Source organism: Phascolarctos cinereus, unplaced genomic scaffold (assembly GCF_003287225.1).
Source record: "Phascolarctos cinereus isolate Bilbo 61053 unplaced genomic scaffold, phaCin_HiC Scaffold_9;HRSCAF=440, whole genome shotgun sequence".
Classification (NCBI taxonomy): Eukaryota; Metazoa; Chordata; class Mammalia; order Diprotodontia; family Phascolarctidae; genus Phascolarctos; species Phascolarctos cinereus.
This window is the reverse complement of record NW_027556402.1, coordinates 107755622-107773168: the sequence shown is the minus strand read 5'-3', so window position 1 is coordinate 107773168 and position 17547 is coordinate 107755622.

Genomic DNA, 17547 nt, shown 5'->3' with positions numbered 1-17547 from the left:
CTTGTAATGAAGCAGCTAAATGGAGCAATGGATAGTGTTGGGCCTGGAGTCAGGCAGGCAAATCCTGCCTCAGTCACTTACAAGTTTGTATGAATCTGGAAAAGTCACTTAATCTCTCTCAGCACTTATTTTCCTCATCTTTAAAATGGGAATAATAATAATGGTACCCACATCACTGGGTCATTGTGAGGAGCTATATGTACATTCCTTTATGAACCTTAAAGTGCTATGTAACTATTGACTATTATTATTATTATTATGAGCTAAAGCTAATTATAATTATAGGCTGCATTAATAAAACTACAATTAAAGTATCCAGTACATGTAAGTGAGCATTCTACTGGACTCTGGTGGATCTTGCCCCAGCTAGAGCACTGTGTTCAGTACCAGGGGCCACTGGGTGATACAGTCAATCTGTCAACCAGAGAAAGACAATATGCAGAGGAAAGGGACCCAGACTATTCACTGAATGGGTGTTGCTTCACTCTAAATGAGAACTCAGAATCTTATTACAAAAGGATCAGCTGGAGGAAATTAGTATGTTTAAACAGAGATGTGAATACATAAGTGGGATATGACAGTAATCTTCATGTGGAAAATAGTTTAGATTTGATTATTTTTTTCTGATTGGCCCCAGAAGGTAGAATAGTGGAAGGGTGGGGGGGGGAGTGTAAAGAGGTAGATTTAGACCTGTTGGAAGGAAAAACTTCCTACCAATACAAGTTATCCCAAACTGGAATGGACTGCCAAGGGAGGTAGTTGGCTCCCTAACGCTGGAGGTCTTCAAGCAGAGGTTGGAATGACCAACTAGCTGGGAATGTTGTAGAACCAGTTCCTATTTAGATAGATAGTAAACTAGCCCAGAGATTCTTAGCCATTTTTGTGTATCCTGGATCCTTCTGGCAGCCTATAGACTCCTCTAAATAATATTTTCAAATGCACAAAATACAATACAAAGTACTACAAAAATATTGAAATATAGTCACCAAAATATTTGTTTTTAAAACAAGTTCTTGGATCTCAGATTAAGAACCCCTGGACTAAATGGCACCTGAAGTCTCTCCTAATTAGGATTCTGGGATGTTTTGACTATTCAGATACATCAGAGACACTGGTAAAGACATATACTCTCGAGACTGTCCAACCATCAAAACTGTCCAGGTAGCAGGATCAGATGAGAGATGCCCTTCATCCTGGCATGGGAAAGAAGATATCTCTTTCCCTAAATCTCATAATTCTCTTTATGAGTCTAACTTTCTGCAATGCATTACTTGTAAGCATTGGGAATGACTAAACATTTTTCTCTGCAGAGTTTTCTTCGTTGTCCTTCATGGTTAACATGTGGATGGGAATAGATAAGAGGGCACCTGCTCATTCTCCACCTCAAGTCTAACACTTTTCTGCTCTATGTGCTTCATTAATATGGAGTAGACCAGAGTGTCAGACGGAGCTGTGATTTGACGGGAGGGAAAATACAAATCTGCCCTCTATGCCTTAAAGCCTCATGGTGCACATAAATAATTCAAAATGTGGATTATCTTCTTTTTAAAAAAAACGATTTCAAGGGTTTACTAGAATGTCAGCCTTCAACAGAAAGGCCTCTTCCTTGGGATGAGAGAAACAGAAAACAAGGCAAACATACAGTTCTATCATTTGGGTGTTTTCTAAATATAGGTCTTCAGGGTCAGCTACATTTGAGGGAAGTATTTATCAGTAGTCTTCTATTTTATAAGAAAGTGAAAGGGTAATTATGGGTTAAATCTTATTTTTTAATATCCTGTGGCTTCGTCCAGTGACACTGATCAAAGTCACTAGACTTTGGGCGTTCACCAGCCCTGGGAGTGATTGCTATTTCATTTTTACCAGGAGCTGGGTGAGCAATGACTCAGAGAGGCCAAGAGCAGGGAAGAGGGGAAGAGGGTCTTGGCAAGACAGCCCCCAAAAGGACAAGGTTAGCCCTCAGGGAACTCAGGGAGGTCAGCCTAAACTTAGGCCGTCTGGTGTTGGCCACACCGAATAGTTAGGCTCTAATATCACCTTAAAACCTGGAGGAAAGGGGGGGTGAGTGTATAGAATTCTGTGTCTTCTGGTTCCCTGTACGTTAGTAGTGCCTGCTTACTTCTACAAGACTGAACAAATTCTCATGATCTTGCAAAACAAGCATTTGCTAAGCATCCATTCATTCATTTGATATATATTTACCAAACACCTACAATGTGGCTGAACTGTGCTGGATGCTAAGGATACAGAGAGAAAATATAAATTTCTATCCTCAAGAGGTTTGCATTCTACTGAGGGGGAAAGTATATGCAAAGATAAACAAATGCAAAATGTATGAAAAATAAAAACAATTAATTTTGGAAAAGGAGCACTAACAGGAAATTTAGAATGGGTCCCTTCCCAGAGGTAAGACATGAGCTGAACTTGGAAGGGACAGAGGTGAGGAGGGTAAGCATTCCAGGCTTTGACAAAGGCATATAGGTGGGAAATGGCTTGTCACATGTAGCCAACATAAAGGATGCCACATTGCCTGGAATGGAAACCAGATAGGGGAAAATATGTGTGATTAGGTTTGAAAGCTATGTTTGAGCCTTCAGTTCCAAAAGGAAGATTCTTATTTCATCTCAGTGGCAATAAGAAGGCACCGAAGCTTTCTTAGCAATGGAGTGACGTGGTCAGATCTGTGCCTTGTGCTTCTTATATGCGAAGCCCTGTACTGAGTATTGAGTGTATCAAAACCAAAATCCTTGTCTTCAAGATACTTATGATGTCAATGAAGGTATAATATTTACACAGGTATTAAACTAAATTTTCACAGGTGTTTATGAAGTACCTGCTTCGTACAAGGCACTATATCCTAGGTGCTCTGGATATGAAGACAAAAAGAAAAATACACCTTACACTTATAATTTACTGGGGAGAATTTGCAATTTCACAGAAAGCTATGTTCTGCCTCCCTAATGCCAGATTATTATCCTCTCTACTGTCCAATAGCCAATTAGCAACAATAATTAATTTCAATTAAATTCAATTGTATTAAACAATTGAACACCTACAGTTTGCAGAGCACTGTGTAAGGTACTGAGGAAAATACCAAGTATAAAAAAGGCATATCCCTCAAGGAGCTTACAGTCTAGTTGGAGTATATCACATTCACACACACACATACAATTATCATTCAGAGTAAGACATATATTCATGAGACAAGTGCAAAGTATCATATGAAGTCTAAGAAGGAAAAGGTTATTACCAATTGGGGAATCAATGAAAACTTTGTGCAGGAAATGGCATTTCAACTGCGTTTAAAAGGATTAGTAGGAAATTCCATAGCTAAACCCTAGAGGAAAGGCATTCCAGGTATAGGGAGCAGCTTGAGTAGAGACACAAAAACAACCACGTATGGGAATTTCTAAGAAACACCGAGTAGCCTTGACTTTCCAAAACACAGAGTCTGCAGAAGGAAAAAATTTGACGTAGGCTAGACATGCTGCCCATTGGTCCAGTCACACGTCAGCAAAGTAGCTTTGACCAAACTATCTAGAATGTACACTCCTGGATCTCCCCAATAGGAATTTAGCGTGAACAAATTGGTATTTGTATATTTTAATGGTAGAATAACAATAGTTCACATTTTATAAGGCATTACAAATACTGAGCACTTTCAACATTTGAATCTCACCCTAACAACAACATGAAGGCAGATATTATTATGACTGCTTTATAGATAGAAATCAGAGAATTAAAGTGTCTAAAATCATATAGTTACGTGGTAGTAGAGTCATAACTTGTTAAAGAAACAATGCAGGCACATTTGGTCTCCTTTCTGATCATTCTGATCGTACACCTTTCTCACCTGTTACAGATCAGAGCACATACTTCTGGAGCCCAGATTATCATTTTACTAGTCATAACTCCTCCATAAAAGGCCAGGGGCTTTGGAGTTAGAAGGAAATTTACATATTCTCTGACCTAGTAATTTTCTAACTTTTGGTCTCAGAACCAAAAGTTGAGTGTATAATACACTCAAAATTAATGAGAACCCCAGAAAGCTTTTATATAATATTTCAAAGTTTATAAATATTATCTCATAAACTTCCTCAAATAGTCTTGGGAACTCCCAGGGATCTTGGACCATACTTGTGGAAACACTAATCCAGTCCAACCCCTTCATTTTACAGATGGGGAAACTGAGACTCAAGTTATCTGAGCCAAAGTCAAAGTTGTAGTAAGTAGCAAAGTCAGAATTGGAATGGAGATCTTCTGATTCCAGATGTCATCCTCTTTTCATCAGGATGCCTTTGTTTCAAAGGAAAATACACATACTTACACACACACACACACACACACACACACATATTGCCTTTAGAAACCATTTAAAAGATTTATCATTCCTTAAGCTCAATATACAAAGCTGAGGTTGTAATACAGAAGATGTTTTGAAGTGATTGTGCAGAAAAAGACCCAGAGACAATCAATAAGTTTCACTGCTAGATCTCTACAATGAAAAATTAAATGGGCCTACTTGAAACCATCTTATATACTGAATACTTTTCTTCTCCCTTGACTACTTAGACATGATCTTAATAAAATCAAAATGAACTAGGTGCTATGGGTAATGTAAGCACAACAGAAATCTATTTCAAAGAAGGGCTTTTATTGGATTAGTGGCTAGTTATAGATATGTACAAAATAGTAATAAAACATTTTAAGTGCACAGAAGAATCCCCCCAAAAAAAAACTATAGAAGGGGACATAAATGGAGCAACACTATTACTATCCTATTAAATTGTGTGTGTATTTTGGGGGGAAACTATAAATGAATGAAAAACTATGAAATGGTTGTTAACCACATTCTATAAATGTTAATTGTGATTATTATTAATGTTTTGAACATTTATTGTGTGACTAGCCTTGTTGGGCTTGTTACATATTTTTTCAAAGAAATGTAGCTGGTATAAAATGCATGATAAGGTATTATTAAGAATTTTGCATAAATAATGTGTCATTGCTATAATTATATACCTAAGAAAATACTTGTGGAAGCAGATTGTTTACTGTTCATCTTTAATACATTTTATTGGGATAATTTTAAAATATGGTGAGATGTCACATTCATACTACAAGAGTTTCAGAAATAACATGCATGTAGATACAAGGCATAGCATGACAGTCATGATCACTTTGGTAGGAATAGTATTAACCAGAGTAATAACTAGCAAAGTTCCAAATGGCCTTTGCCTTAAGGCAAGGTTGGAGGTGAAAATGTATGCTTCATACCTGGAATAAACACATCACCATTCCTGGGCCTGACCTTACAGTCTTCTGCTAGCCAATGTTGCCACTAGTTAGGCCCCAACCTTGCAATGACAAAGGCTAGAATGCTTCTTCTGGCATCAATATGCCTGCAGCTGACCTGTACTCTATGCTATTCTTCACTCTGCTTACTCTCCAAAAATGTTTTTGCCTCAGGTGAAAAAATTCTAGTTATATCTCTTGTTTTCATAGAATAATAGCATGTTGAGATATGGAAGCCATCTCAGCAGCAAATTCATCTAATTGAAACCCAAAAGGAATCTCCTCTACAATATCACTCAGCTTTTGCTTGCTAAGACCCAAAGGAAGACTTCCAGTGTATGGAATAGACAGCCAGGCTGAAATGGACTAAAATGACACAGAATGAGAAAGCGAGAACAGGTTGGCATTTGCAACCATGGAGAGAAATGAAAGCATAGAGCCATCAAAAAAAAGCTAATAACCTGTCGTCAGACACATGAGAATGACATCAACACAATTGACTGAAAGGCAGTCGTATTCTGTCTTCTCCTGGGCAGGATGACATGAGAAGAAAAGACTTAATCTGCCATTCAGAAAGGTTCTCCTGAAAATTTTGGAAACAAAGCAGTATGGTATCTGACAAGGCCTAGACAAAAGTAAATTTTGCCACAGACCACTTTCCCTGTAGTGTTTATACCTTGTATATGGTGGCAAATTTACTGGGTCACAATTTCCTTCTTTGTAAGTTAACAAGATTGGGACAAGATGGTAATTTCTCCTTTCCAACTCTAAGTTATGTGAATTTTTACCAGTGCCTTATATTGTTGAAGAGCATTTTACTTTTCAAAGTATTTTGTATATATGATATGTTATTTGAAACTCACTGTAACTTTGTGAAGTCCATGGCCAACAGTTCTATTTTTCAGGTGAGGAAATTCAGTCTTTAACAGGCTAAGCACTTTGGCCAAGGTCACACGACAATGACTGGCAAAGCTTTCCTAGAGTCTAGATAAAAAGACCCCCACTCTTTCCACTATGGTATTTTTGTCTCCCTTTAGTCAATCTAAATCAACAAACATTTATTAAATACTTATGTACAAGCTCCAGTCAGGCTACCACACAAAAGGTGAAGACATAGGCTCCAGGCCTTCCTATTATAACTCATTTTGAAAACTTTTACGAATGTTTGTTTTGTTTTGTTTTCCAATTGGATCTTAGTCTAATTCAGTTTTGCTGGGTAAGGCTACTTTACATAACAAGACCTACTTTAAGGATCCTTGAGAATTTCCATTTCTGCACTAGAAAAATTTATTGAAGATGTCAGTGATGTATAATGCAATGGAAAATGCAGTGCCTCAAGGACATATTCAAGCTGCTGTAGATAACAAAAGTTCTATGGCTTCTGTTTAAAAAAAATGGGAATTTCAATGGAAGGACCTTCAGTGACGATTTAATACAACATCTCCATTTGCATATATTCACTCTGACACTTAGGGATGTAAAATGACTTGTGTAGTCAAAAAACTACCTCGTTCCACAATCTATCTTATATCTGTCTCCTTCTTACCATTCAAATAGCCACCATCCCATTCCAGTCCTTCTTACTTCTTGCCTGGACTAACTTACTGGCATCCCAAATTGGTTTCCCTGCTGCCAAGCTTTCCCCTCTCCAATTCATTTTCCATTCAGCTGCCAAAATAATCTTTCTTAAGTATAGGAGTGACCAGGTCACTTTTCTGCTAGAGAATTTTTAGTTTTTCTTTATTGCCTCTTGGATAAACGACAGACTCCTCAGTCTAGCATTTAAAGTTCTAAACAATATGGTTACAAGCCTATATTTCCAAACTGATTTCACATTATTCTTCTTCATGCACTTCACATTCCAGCCAAATTGGGCTTGTTGCTACTTTTAACTTGGTATCCAAGCTCCCACCTTTGTACTTTTGCATTAGCTTCCCCTCATGGATAGAGTGCACACCTTTCTCATCTCTGCCTCTTCAAATCTTTAGCTTCTAAGCCCCCAGGCACTGCTATCTCTTCCTCTCAGCTTATCTTGTTTTTATGAATATGTTTTCATGTCCTTTGGCTCAACAGAAAGTAAGCTGCATAAGGACAAAGTCTGTTCCCCATTTTTACCTTTGTATGTCTCTAAGAGCTAGCACAAGACCTTACACGTAGTAAAGCTCTCGAGAAATCTGGTTGAATTGTTTTCTTAGCTTGAATTTTCTGCTTCTGTATGCTGAAAAACTGTCTGACATAAGAAAAATCTTTGATAGAGAAACAAATGCAAAAAAAAATTGTGATTACTGTGGTTGAAAACTTTTCAAATAAAGCATTCAGATATTTCATTATTTTCAAGATTATAATGAGCTCATGGAGGGTGATGATGACTATGTCTTACCTTTGCCTCCTTGTCAGAACCTTGAACAGAGGACCATAGATTTAGAGTTGGAAGTGACCTTAGAGTTCTTCCAACTCCCTCATTTTATAGATGGAAAAACTGAGGCCCCCAAAGTTTAAGTAACTTAATGCCTAGAAATTGCTTCACACAGATTAAGGTATTATGAAAATATGAGCTACTATTGTTACCCAAGGTCACACAGGAAGAACTAGGATGCTAACCCAGGTCTTCTAAATCACCATACAAAACTCCAGTATGACACATACTTGTGCTTAATGAATATTCATTGACTTGAATTTAATTCTATAGACTTCTCTAAATTTTTTGAAAACCCAGAATGACTTCAGATCAATTAGGACGACCTCATTTGAGAGCAAATTGCACTCACAGCACTGACAAAGCCAGTATAGTTTAATGGAACAAGTACTGGATTTGGGGTCAGGAAACTTGGACTTAAGTCCCACTTTTTCTACTAATGACCTGAATGATTTTGGGAGAGTCTTTTAACCTTTCTAAGTCCTATATAAAATGAAGGAGTTGGATTTGAAACTTTAAACCCTGACATCATAAGATGATTGCTTCCTCAAGTATCATTAGAGATTTCATTTCCCAATTCAAAGTTTATGGGGAAGAAAAGAAATGATCACCCCCACTTAGCACTTGGAAAATAAAAACATGAGTCTTAATGAGACAATTTAGATCGTTATTAAAAACAAGGTGCTTGAATATAAGCCTGAATATTTATTTATTTGCCAGATGTTCACAGTGTTAATATAAATTTGAAAACATTAACACATGGAAAGCTATGTAGACATGCCCATACAAGATATCAACTCCCTATTATCCCAATCAGGTTGATAAGATTACAGGGCATGGACCTTTTTTTTTTAAGGCATGTTGCGGCACCTCTACGTGATGAATGTAGGCATTCCTATTGATGTCTTGCTGAAAGGCCAAAGGAAACTAGGCACCCTGGTGATACCTGGTGGCTAAAACTACCTCCCTTCAATGTGGTAGCTATTTCTCAGGGAACATCTCTGGACTATACCCTTAATTCCCCAATACTTACAGCTTCTGCGGTAGGTAAGGCAAGTACTATCTAAAGCTAATGGGGCAGTCATTTCAGTGGGCATCGCTTACTCAGGGGCCAAGGTTATCTAAAATCACTAAATCTCTCATTATTCTGTGTCTTACCATCTGCTAGGAAATCCCACTCCTTGGATTTCTTTTCTCTGTATGGAAGCGTACATCCCTGCCTCAAAGCAGTCGTTTCCAATTCCTATATAGAGGAAAGGCTATTCATAGGTTTCCCCCATACACAGTGGTATAGTTCTACTCTGCTGCATTCTGGTCTGACTTCTGACCAGGGGAAGGCAGCAAATAAATCCAAAAAAGAGAGTGAGTTGTTCTGTCTTCTTGCTTTTAGAGCCCAGGAAGAGTGATCACTACCCTGACCAAAACATATCCCTCCTGAGTCCTATTCAGCCAATCATCTCATTGGGAGCCTGAGTCACTAGGATCCAAACAAGAGGTTGTGGTAAACTCTTAGCAAGTCACCAGTGGGCATGCCTACGCTCTTCATGAAGAAGTGCTCCTGAGATACTCCCAATGTGTATGCTGTATAATCTCAGCACAGTGATTAATCATTTAAGAAACTGATCAGGAACTCTGCTGATCATTTCCCCTTACACAGAATTAGAAACATAAATCAGCTACTAAAAACAAAACCTAATCCCCCAAAACACATTGACCAAATAACCTTCAAAGTACCGTACAGCTCTGAGCCATCCAAAGGCCAGGTTGCAGGAATATGGGGATTATCCATTTCTTTTGAAACATGTACACCAATGGTCCCCTCGGTTAAAAAATGCATTGGCAAGGTGATGTTATTCGAGTGGAATATTTTTCATGAAAACACAGTCTTCCTTGTTCATCATTCATCTATACAGTTTTGGGCCTGTTCCCAGGATTGCAATATAATTATTTTATTTAGCTTGTAAATTTCAAGATCATCCTGAGGTCAAGTTTGTTAGGATGTTGATATTGAAATGGATCACATATCTAGACAATGCTGTAATACCCTTGAATAGTAGATGGAGACAGACAGGCAGGGCTGTACCAACCAGACAAGTGCCAGGTGATTCCCAGTTACCTCTGATTTCACCAGATGCCGTGGTGTGAATTTCAAGCCTTTCGCAAAAGGAAGCAGCATGAGAGTCTTCCAAGTTAGAATTTAAAGAGAGAATCAGTGATGGGGGAGGAAAGGAAACCCCACTTTGACGTGACTCTGTTTATCCTTTCAGGGTGTGACTGGCTTCCTTGGAGTGATTGGTGCAATGGGAGTGGATGAGGATCTCTTTTGTTTTCTCTCAGTGTTGGCAGACACATAGGGGGAAATTACTGCTCCTAGGCTTGGCTAATGAACCCTGTTCCAGAATCTCCCTTGAAGGTCAAAAGCATGAATGATAGCTTTAGTCTACTCTGCAGATTTGAGATTATGTTTTCCTGTGAAGTCATGCAGAACTCATCCTGCAAGAAGTTCAACATTTTAAAAAATCCATGAATGGCAGTGGAGAGCACCTCAGCTTAACTAAGGGATTTAGGGGGCATTAAGGAAGTCAGACGAAGAGGGTCAAGTGAACCCTATCTGAGGGTATGAAGTTAAGCTTTCAAAAATAATAATTTTTCATTCATAATTTAGTTACTGATTTGTACCAAGCAGTGACTTATGTTTCCTGAATTCCCTCTCTATTGAGAGGTTCTCCCCATTCTCCTACTAGCAGATGAAATTGAATTAATTCCAATGAAACATGGGAATACAATTAAAAAAAATAGAATCCATAAACATATGGAAGAAATTTACTTGCCCAGCCACAAAGGAAAACATAATGGAGGAAGAAAAAAAACAAGCTTTATTAAGAGTATGACATGTGGTTATAAAGATGGCCTATTGAATTCTTGTGAAGTGCTTAAGTCCATGAGATGGTGCAGTGGATAGAACGATGGGCCTGGAGTCAGGAAGACCTGAGTTCAAATCTGGCCTCAGACACATCCTAGCGGTATGACTATAGGCAAGTGACCAGAGGTAGGGAACCTGTGGCCTCAAGGCCACATGTGGATCTCTAGGTCCTCAAGTGTGGCCCTTTGACTGAATTTAAACTTCACAGAACAAATCCCCTCAGTAAAAGGATTTGTTCTGTAAAACTTGGACTCAGTTAAAAGGCCAAACCCAAGGACCTAGAAGGCCACATGTAGCCTCCATGTCACAGGTTCCCCACCTCTAGCATGTCATTTAATCCTGTTTGACTCAGTTTCCTCATCTCTAATGAGCTGGAGAAGGAAATTGCGAACCACTTCAGTATCATTGCCAAGAAAACCCCCAAATGGGATCATGAAGAGTCGATACAACTAAAACAACAACAAATTGCTTAGCACAGTTCCGGGCACATAGTAGGAGCTTAGTAGATATTTGTTTTCTTTCCACTGCCCCTCCATTCCATTATCCATCCAAAGCACCTGGACAGGAAATAAATATATGAGTCTCAGTCTTCTTGGCTGGATCATTATCATCTATATCCCATTCCAAAATTGTGAGTCTATGCTAAGGCTCTGTCCTAGGCTCTTAGCTTTCTTTCCTCTCTTTCTCTTGGCAACCTCATCGGCTTCCCTAAGTTTAAATCTATGCAGATGACCTCTCGATCTATATATCCAGTCCCGGTCTCTCTTCTGAGCTCTAGCCTCACATCACTAACTTCCTATTGGACATTTTACATCTAATGTTCCAGGCACCTCAAACTTAGCATATCCAGAGTCAAAGCCATAGTTTTTCCAGTAGCAATGGATGGCCATGAGTGTTGGAATATAAGGAAAGCTGAGCACTGGAGAATCAACACTTCCAATTTGTGGTAATGGAGAAGACTTTGAGAGTCCCTGAGATATTAAGAAGATTAAGTCAATTAAGTCAATACTTTAAAAAATCAGGTTATTTATAGGAAGGTCAAATACTGAAGCTGAAGTTTTGGCCACATGATGAGAAGACAGGACACATTGGAAAAGACCCTGATTTGGGGAAAGATTAAAGGCAAAAGGAAAAGGGCATGGCAGAGGATGAGATGGATAGATAGTGTCATGGAAGTAACAAATATGAGCCCGGATGGACTTCAAGAGATAGTGGACGACATGACTGAACGATTAAACAACCACAACTAATTTTTCTCCCTGATCCCACAACTTTCCCATACTTCCCTAACTCTGCCACGGGAACCACTATCTTTCCAAATGACCGACTTCAAAATCTCTGACTTATCTTGACTCCTCCTTTCTCCATATATCAAAATAATTGCCTAATGATGTCAATTCTATTTACACATCTGGTTCCAAGCCCTTATCACTTGTCTCTTGAACTATTGTAGTTGTTGATTCTTCATGACCCCATTTGGGGTTTTCTTGGCAAAAATACAGGAGTGGTTTGCCATTTCCTTCTCCAGCTCATTTTACACATGAAGAAACTGAGGCCAGTAGGGTTAAATGACTTGCCCACGGTCACACAGCTAGTAAGTGTCTGAGGGCAGATTTGAACTCAGGAAGAGTCTTCCTGATTCTACACCCAACACTCTATCCACTGAGCCACCTAGCTGCCCTGGACTAATGTAATAACCTCCTAAATACCCTCCCTCTTTTGCAGTTCTCTCTCCCTATTACATCCTCCACTTATATCAAAGTTATATTCCAAAAGCACAGTTCTAACCATGTGATTCCCTTCCTCAAGAAACTCCAGTGGCTCCTTTTTGCCTCTAGAACCAGAAATAAAAATTTGGCATTTAAAACCTTTCACAGCCTGGTTCCAATCCACCTTTCTAGGCTTACTGTATATTACTCCCCTCTCTGTGCTGTAAGGTCCAGCTAAACTGTACTTCTTGCTATTCTTCATACAAGGTACACTATCTCTCATTTCCATGCCTTTGCACAGGATATCTCTCATGCCTGGAATGCACTCCCTCCCCCAGACAAACTCTTGGAATATCTTGTTTGCTTCAAAACTCAACTCGAACACAACATTCTACATTAGATCTTTCCTAATCCTCCCCAGTGCTAAAACTCCTTGCCAAATTACACTGTATTTATTTTATACACTTACATGAATACATGCTGTTCATGTGGTCTTCCCTTAGAGAATATAAGCTCCACAAAGAGGACCGTTTCATTTTTGTACTTATACCTCTAGCACTCAACTATTGTGCCAGTCACATAGTTGGTGGTTAATAAATGGTTGTGAATTAATAGGAAAACATGATCTGTACCCAGGGTAGTGCTGGAGTCAGCTGGAACAGGCTTGGAGAAGCAATTGCTAAATTTTCAATTATGAGCATTTATTCCTTGGAACTAGGCAAATAATACAAATCAGGGCTTGATTTATTGTTTTGTTGATTGCCTAGACTTAAGAAATTGTTAATAATGCAGATTAAATTGCAAAAGTTTGTTCTGTGTTCCCAATAACCATAATAGTGGAAGGTATCAAGGTGTCAATATACTCCTTTCTGAGAGAGAGAAGGAATCAAAGAAGGAAGGACATAAGGAAGGAAGGAAGAAGAGAGAGAGAGAGAGAGAGAGAGAGAGAGAGAGAGAGAGAGAGAGAGAGAGAGAGAGAGAGAGAGAGAGAAAAGCTAAGAACTTTTAGAAAAGTTAGATATGATAGCTCTTTGGTGATTATTGACTGAGAAAAGAATATACAATAGAGTGTACACATACCTAAGCTGCATAGGATATCTTTACAAAAATTAGTCATGTATTAGGGCATAAAAATCTCACAAATATAGAAAAGCCAAAATACTAAACATATTTTTTAATGACCACACAAAGAAAGAAAGAAAGAAAGAAAGAAAGAAAGAAAGGAAGGAAGGAAGGAAGAAAGAAAGAAAGAAGAAAGAAAGAAAGAAAGAAAGAAAGAAAGAAAGAAAGAAAGAAAGAAAGAAAGAAAGAAAGAAAGAAAGAAAGAAAGAAAGAAAGAAAGAATCATATGTAGATGGAAAATGGGGGAAAGTGGCAAAGTAATGCATTGTTGGTTAAATTATCAATAGTGCAGTGCAGTTGGATTGACCACCAGACTTGAAGTAAGGAAGACTCAGCTTCCTGAGTTCAAATCTGTCCTCAGACACTTACTAGCTGTGTGACCTGGGTAAGTCACTTAATTCTGTTTGCTTCAGTTCTTCATCTGTAAAATGAATTGGAGAAGAAAATGGCAAACTAATATCTTTGCCAAGAAAATTCCAAATGGAGTCATGAAGAGCTGGGCATAACTGAAACAACTAAACAACAACAGCCACTCTGGAAAGCAATTTGAAACACTACACTATGTATTGCATACCCTCTGACCCAGTGATAGCACTACTAGGCTTATACCCCAAAGAGGTAAAAGAAAGGGGGAAAGGATCTGTATGTTCAAATATATTCACATCACCTCTTTTGTGCTGAGAAAGAACTAGAAACTAAGTTGGTGCCCACCAACTGAGCAATGACTGAACAAATTATGGTGTGTGAATTTAATGGAATACAATATATTATACCATAAGAAATAATGAAAGGAACTGTTTTACAGGAACCTAGGAAAATGAGTATGAATTGATGTAGAGTGATTTGAGCAGAACCACAAGAATAATTTACACTATAACAAAAACTTTGTAAAAATAAACATCTTGGAAAGACTTGAGAACTCTGATCACTGCAATGATCAACAGTGTTTCCAAAAGGTCTATGATAAATAATACCACCTATTTCCTGACAGACGTGATAGGCTAAATATACAAACTGTGTTACTAATTTTTGGATGTGACTGATGTGGGAATTTGTTTTGCTTAACTATATATATTTGTTTACAGAGTATTTTTTTTAAGTTTGGGGGATATGAGAAAGAGAAAAATCTTAATTAAGGAATAAAATTTAATTTTAAAATATATTTTTCTAAAAGCATTTACTTTATCCTCAAAAATAAACTCACAAGCCATGAATTTCCCAACTATTTTTAGAGATTAACTCAACTCTGGATACAAGGAAGAACAATTCATGTATTTAAACATATGTTAAGTGCATATAGTTTGCAAATCACTAGATTAGACAACAGGGAGATAAAGATATAAGGAAGGCATGGTTTTCTTGCCCTCTAGGAGCTCATAATCTAGTAGAAATGTGCATAGCCATATAAGTAATAGCTTTCATCCCTTCAGAAGAACATTAAGACATACTGAGAAATTAAATTCAGACTATAGCTATTAGAGTGACATTTCTAGGATCTTTTCTGAGTCAGTGGGGCCTTCTATTTAAAGTTACGTTAACGTTGTCACTTTTTGCATGTCTACCCCTAATTAATTCAATGCAACATATGCAACCTTCACTAATCCCTATCCTTGACCTATCCTCTAAGTTTTCTCTGGGTTTAATGATCTGAGGTAGCTTTGTCTCCTCAAGTTGGGAGCTAGACTCACAGGGATTAAATTCTATCCTTTTCAGATTCCCAAAGAACAGTTGTATTTTTGCTTCTAGTCCAAGGAGTCCTCCCCAGTAGAGGAGGAGGAAGTGAATAAGGTGTCCCAGAGTACAAATATCAATTAAGTATGGAAAAGGCAGTTTTATACCCACATATAGAAAAGAAAATCTAGCCATAAAGAATTATAGAATGATTATAAACATTTGAGAGACTAGTATATAAAACTAGTCGAGACATATGAAATCAGCTGTTCCTTAGCTATTTTCCATTCTTACCTCCACTAAGTACAGCCAGATCAACATCTCATGAGCTCTTTGCTTTATAATGGTTTCTCTTTCCCATGTGGCAGGTGGGACACTACCTCTGACTCCATCACAGCCACTGTTGATGCTGAAACTATTCTGGTAGCTGACAGTGTACTATTTGGGAGCCTGAGAGGGATTAAGACGCCAGCTGCTTCTCTGGTTCAAACAAGGCACTGTATGAAAGGAAAGAAGACAAAAACAGGACGCACACATGGGGAGGCCATGTGCTCATAGATGGCTTAGTAGGCAGAAGGGCTCAGAGTGTAGCTCTTACACGTTGTAACCAGGAGGAAGGACAGGTCTGAGGGATGGGGATTGGCTGTTAACTCATCTCTGGAATTATAACTGAATATTCACATCCAAGTCTTCATGAGCTATAGGAAAGGCTTCTCCATCATGTATCCTCAAAGGGGAACTACACAAGCAACTTTTAAAAGAACAGTCACCTCTACATGGACAGTTGAAAAATTTCCTAACAATCTTGGAGGAAGCTGACTTGACTATTTTGCCAAATGTAAGGATGCCATTCTCCTTTACTCGGTGGTAGAGTTACAATTGAACATACACACTAAGGTTCTGGAGAAAATCCAATCTCAGTGGCAGAAATGTAGAGTTTTTTTTTTTTAATATACAGTACTTTCATTGATATCAGATCTGGCAATGGCTCAATAACAAATAGAAGACCCAGCAACAGTGATTCAGGTCTTTCCCGTAGATTTCCATTAGGTCTGGATCATGTCCAGGATTCAAACAACATTAATGAAAGAATTATTCTGTATTTGCTTTCAGACACTCTTGCTTATTCTTGTCAGTTGGATTTTTCTTGATGAATGATGAAATTTTTTTTTTGTTTTGATTGTTTTCTCAAAATGCACCCTTGTAATTAATTATATGATTACTATATTGGCAACTTGCCCTACCCCCTTTACCTCCAGTCTCTATCCTCAAAACCAACCACTCATTGCGAACATTTCTAAGTTAAAGATGAGGTCATATGCATTCATTACCTGGATTTGTTGTTTATGCCTTGTGCCAACACAAATTTTCTCATTTGGCAAAAATATACATCCTACCTTTTTGGGAGGAAAGGAGAGATGAAGAATTGAGAAGCTATCCCACGTAAGGAATAGATGGAAATTTGATTTTTCCTGACTTATTTTTTCTCATGAAATTTTCTTAATGTCTTCACAAAAACATAATAATTAATATTACAATGATAATAGTACCACACAGCTTACTACCACACAACTTCAATCTAATAGAGGATATGCTAGGGGCTTTCAGCTGTCAACTATGGGCACTTTAAAAGTGAAATAAGCCATATTCTTTCCAACATGCAGAGGCATAGTGGCTGTTTGGTCACCAGTTCCAGAGAATTCTTTTAGGATAGATGAAGAGTCATATAAGTATCTCTAGGCTACAGGGTGAAGGAGTGTGTCATCATTTATTTTGACAATTATGAGTCAAACTACAAAAAGATAGGCCAAAGGAAGAATAGTTTTAGTGGTGATACTATTTAACATTTAGTCCCAAGGAGCAGATAGTTTGTAGAGGAAATTCTTTGGCTTCCCTGCTGCATATAATTCCCTGAGGATTCCTCCCTCTGTAGCCCATATCTTAAAATATGCCATCAGGTCTTAGGATAGGAATGATCTTAACTGATTTTGTGGTTTTCTGTCAAGTTTTATAAGTTTGGGAGTGTGAATTATTTATTTTCCCAAAATAAGTATGGAAATATCCATAGATGCAGTTTAACAAGTATTCCTTTTCCACTAAATTATACCAGAAACAACATTTGTTTAGCATCATTGTATCCGTAATTATGAAATAGAGTAGTTTTAGTACCAAAGGCAGTTTATGTACTAGGAACATAAATGTGAGTTTACTAGTGGTTTTCATTTGGAATGTGCATCCATTATCAGTAATATGCAGTAGAATTGGTCTCATTACTGATTCACATTACCAGGGCTTCATTTCTTCATCTAGAATGACATTTTTTTTCCTATAAGTCACATCTCCAGATCCAAACTAGGATATACAACATGCTAGAAAGCATGTGTCTATCTTGTATTTCTAGAGAATGAGTT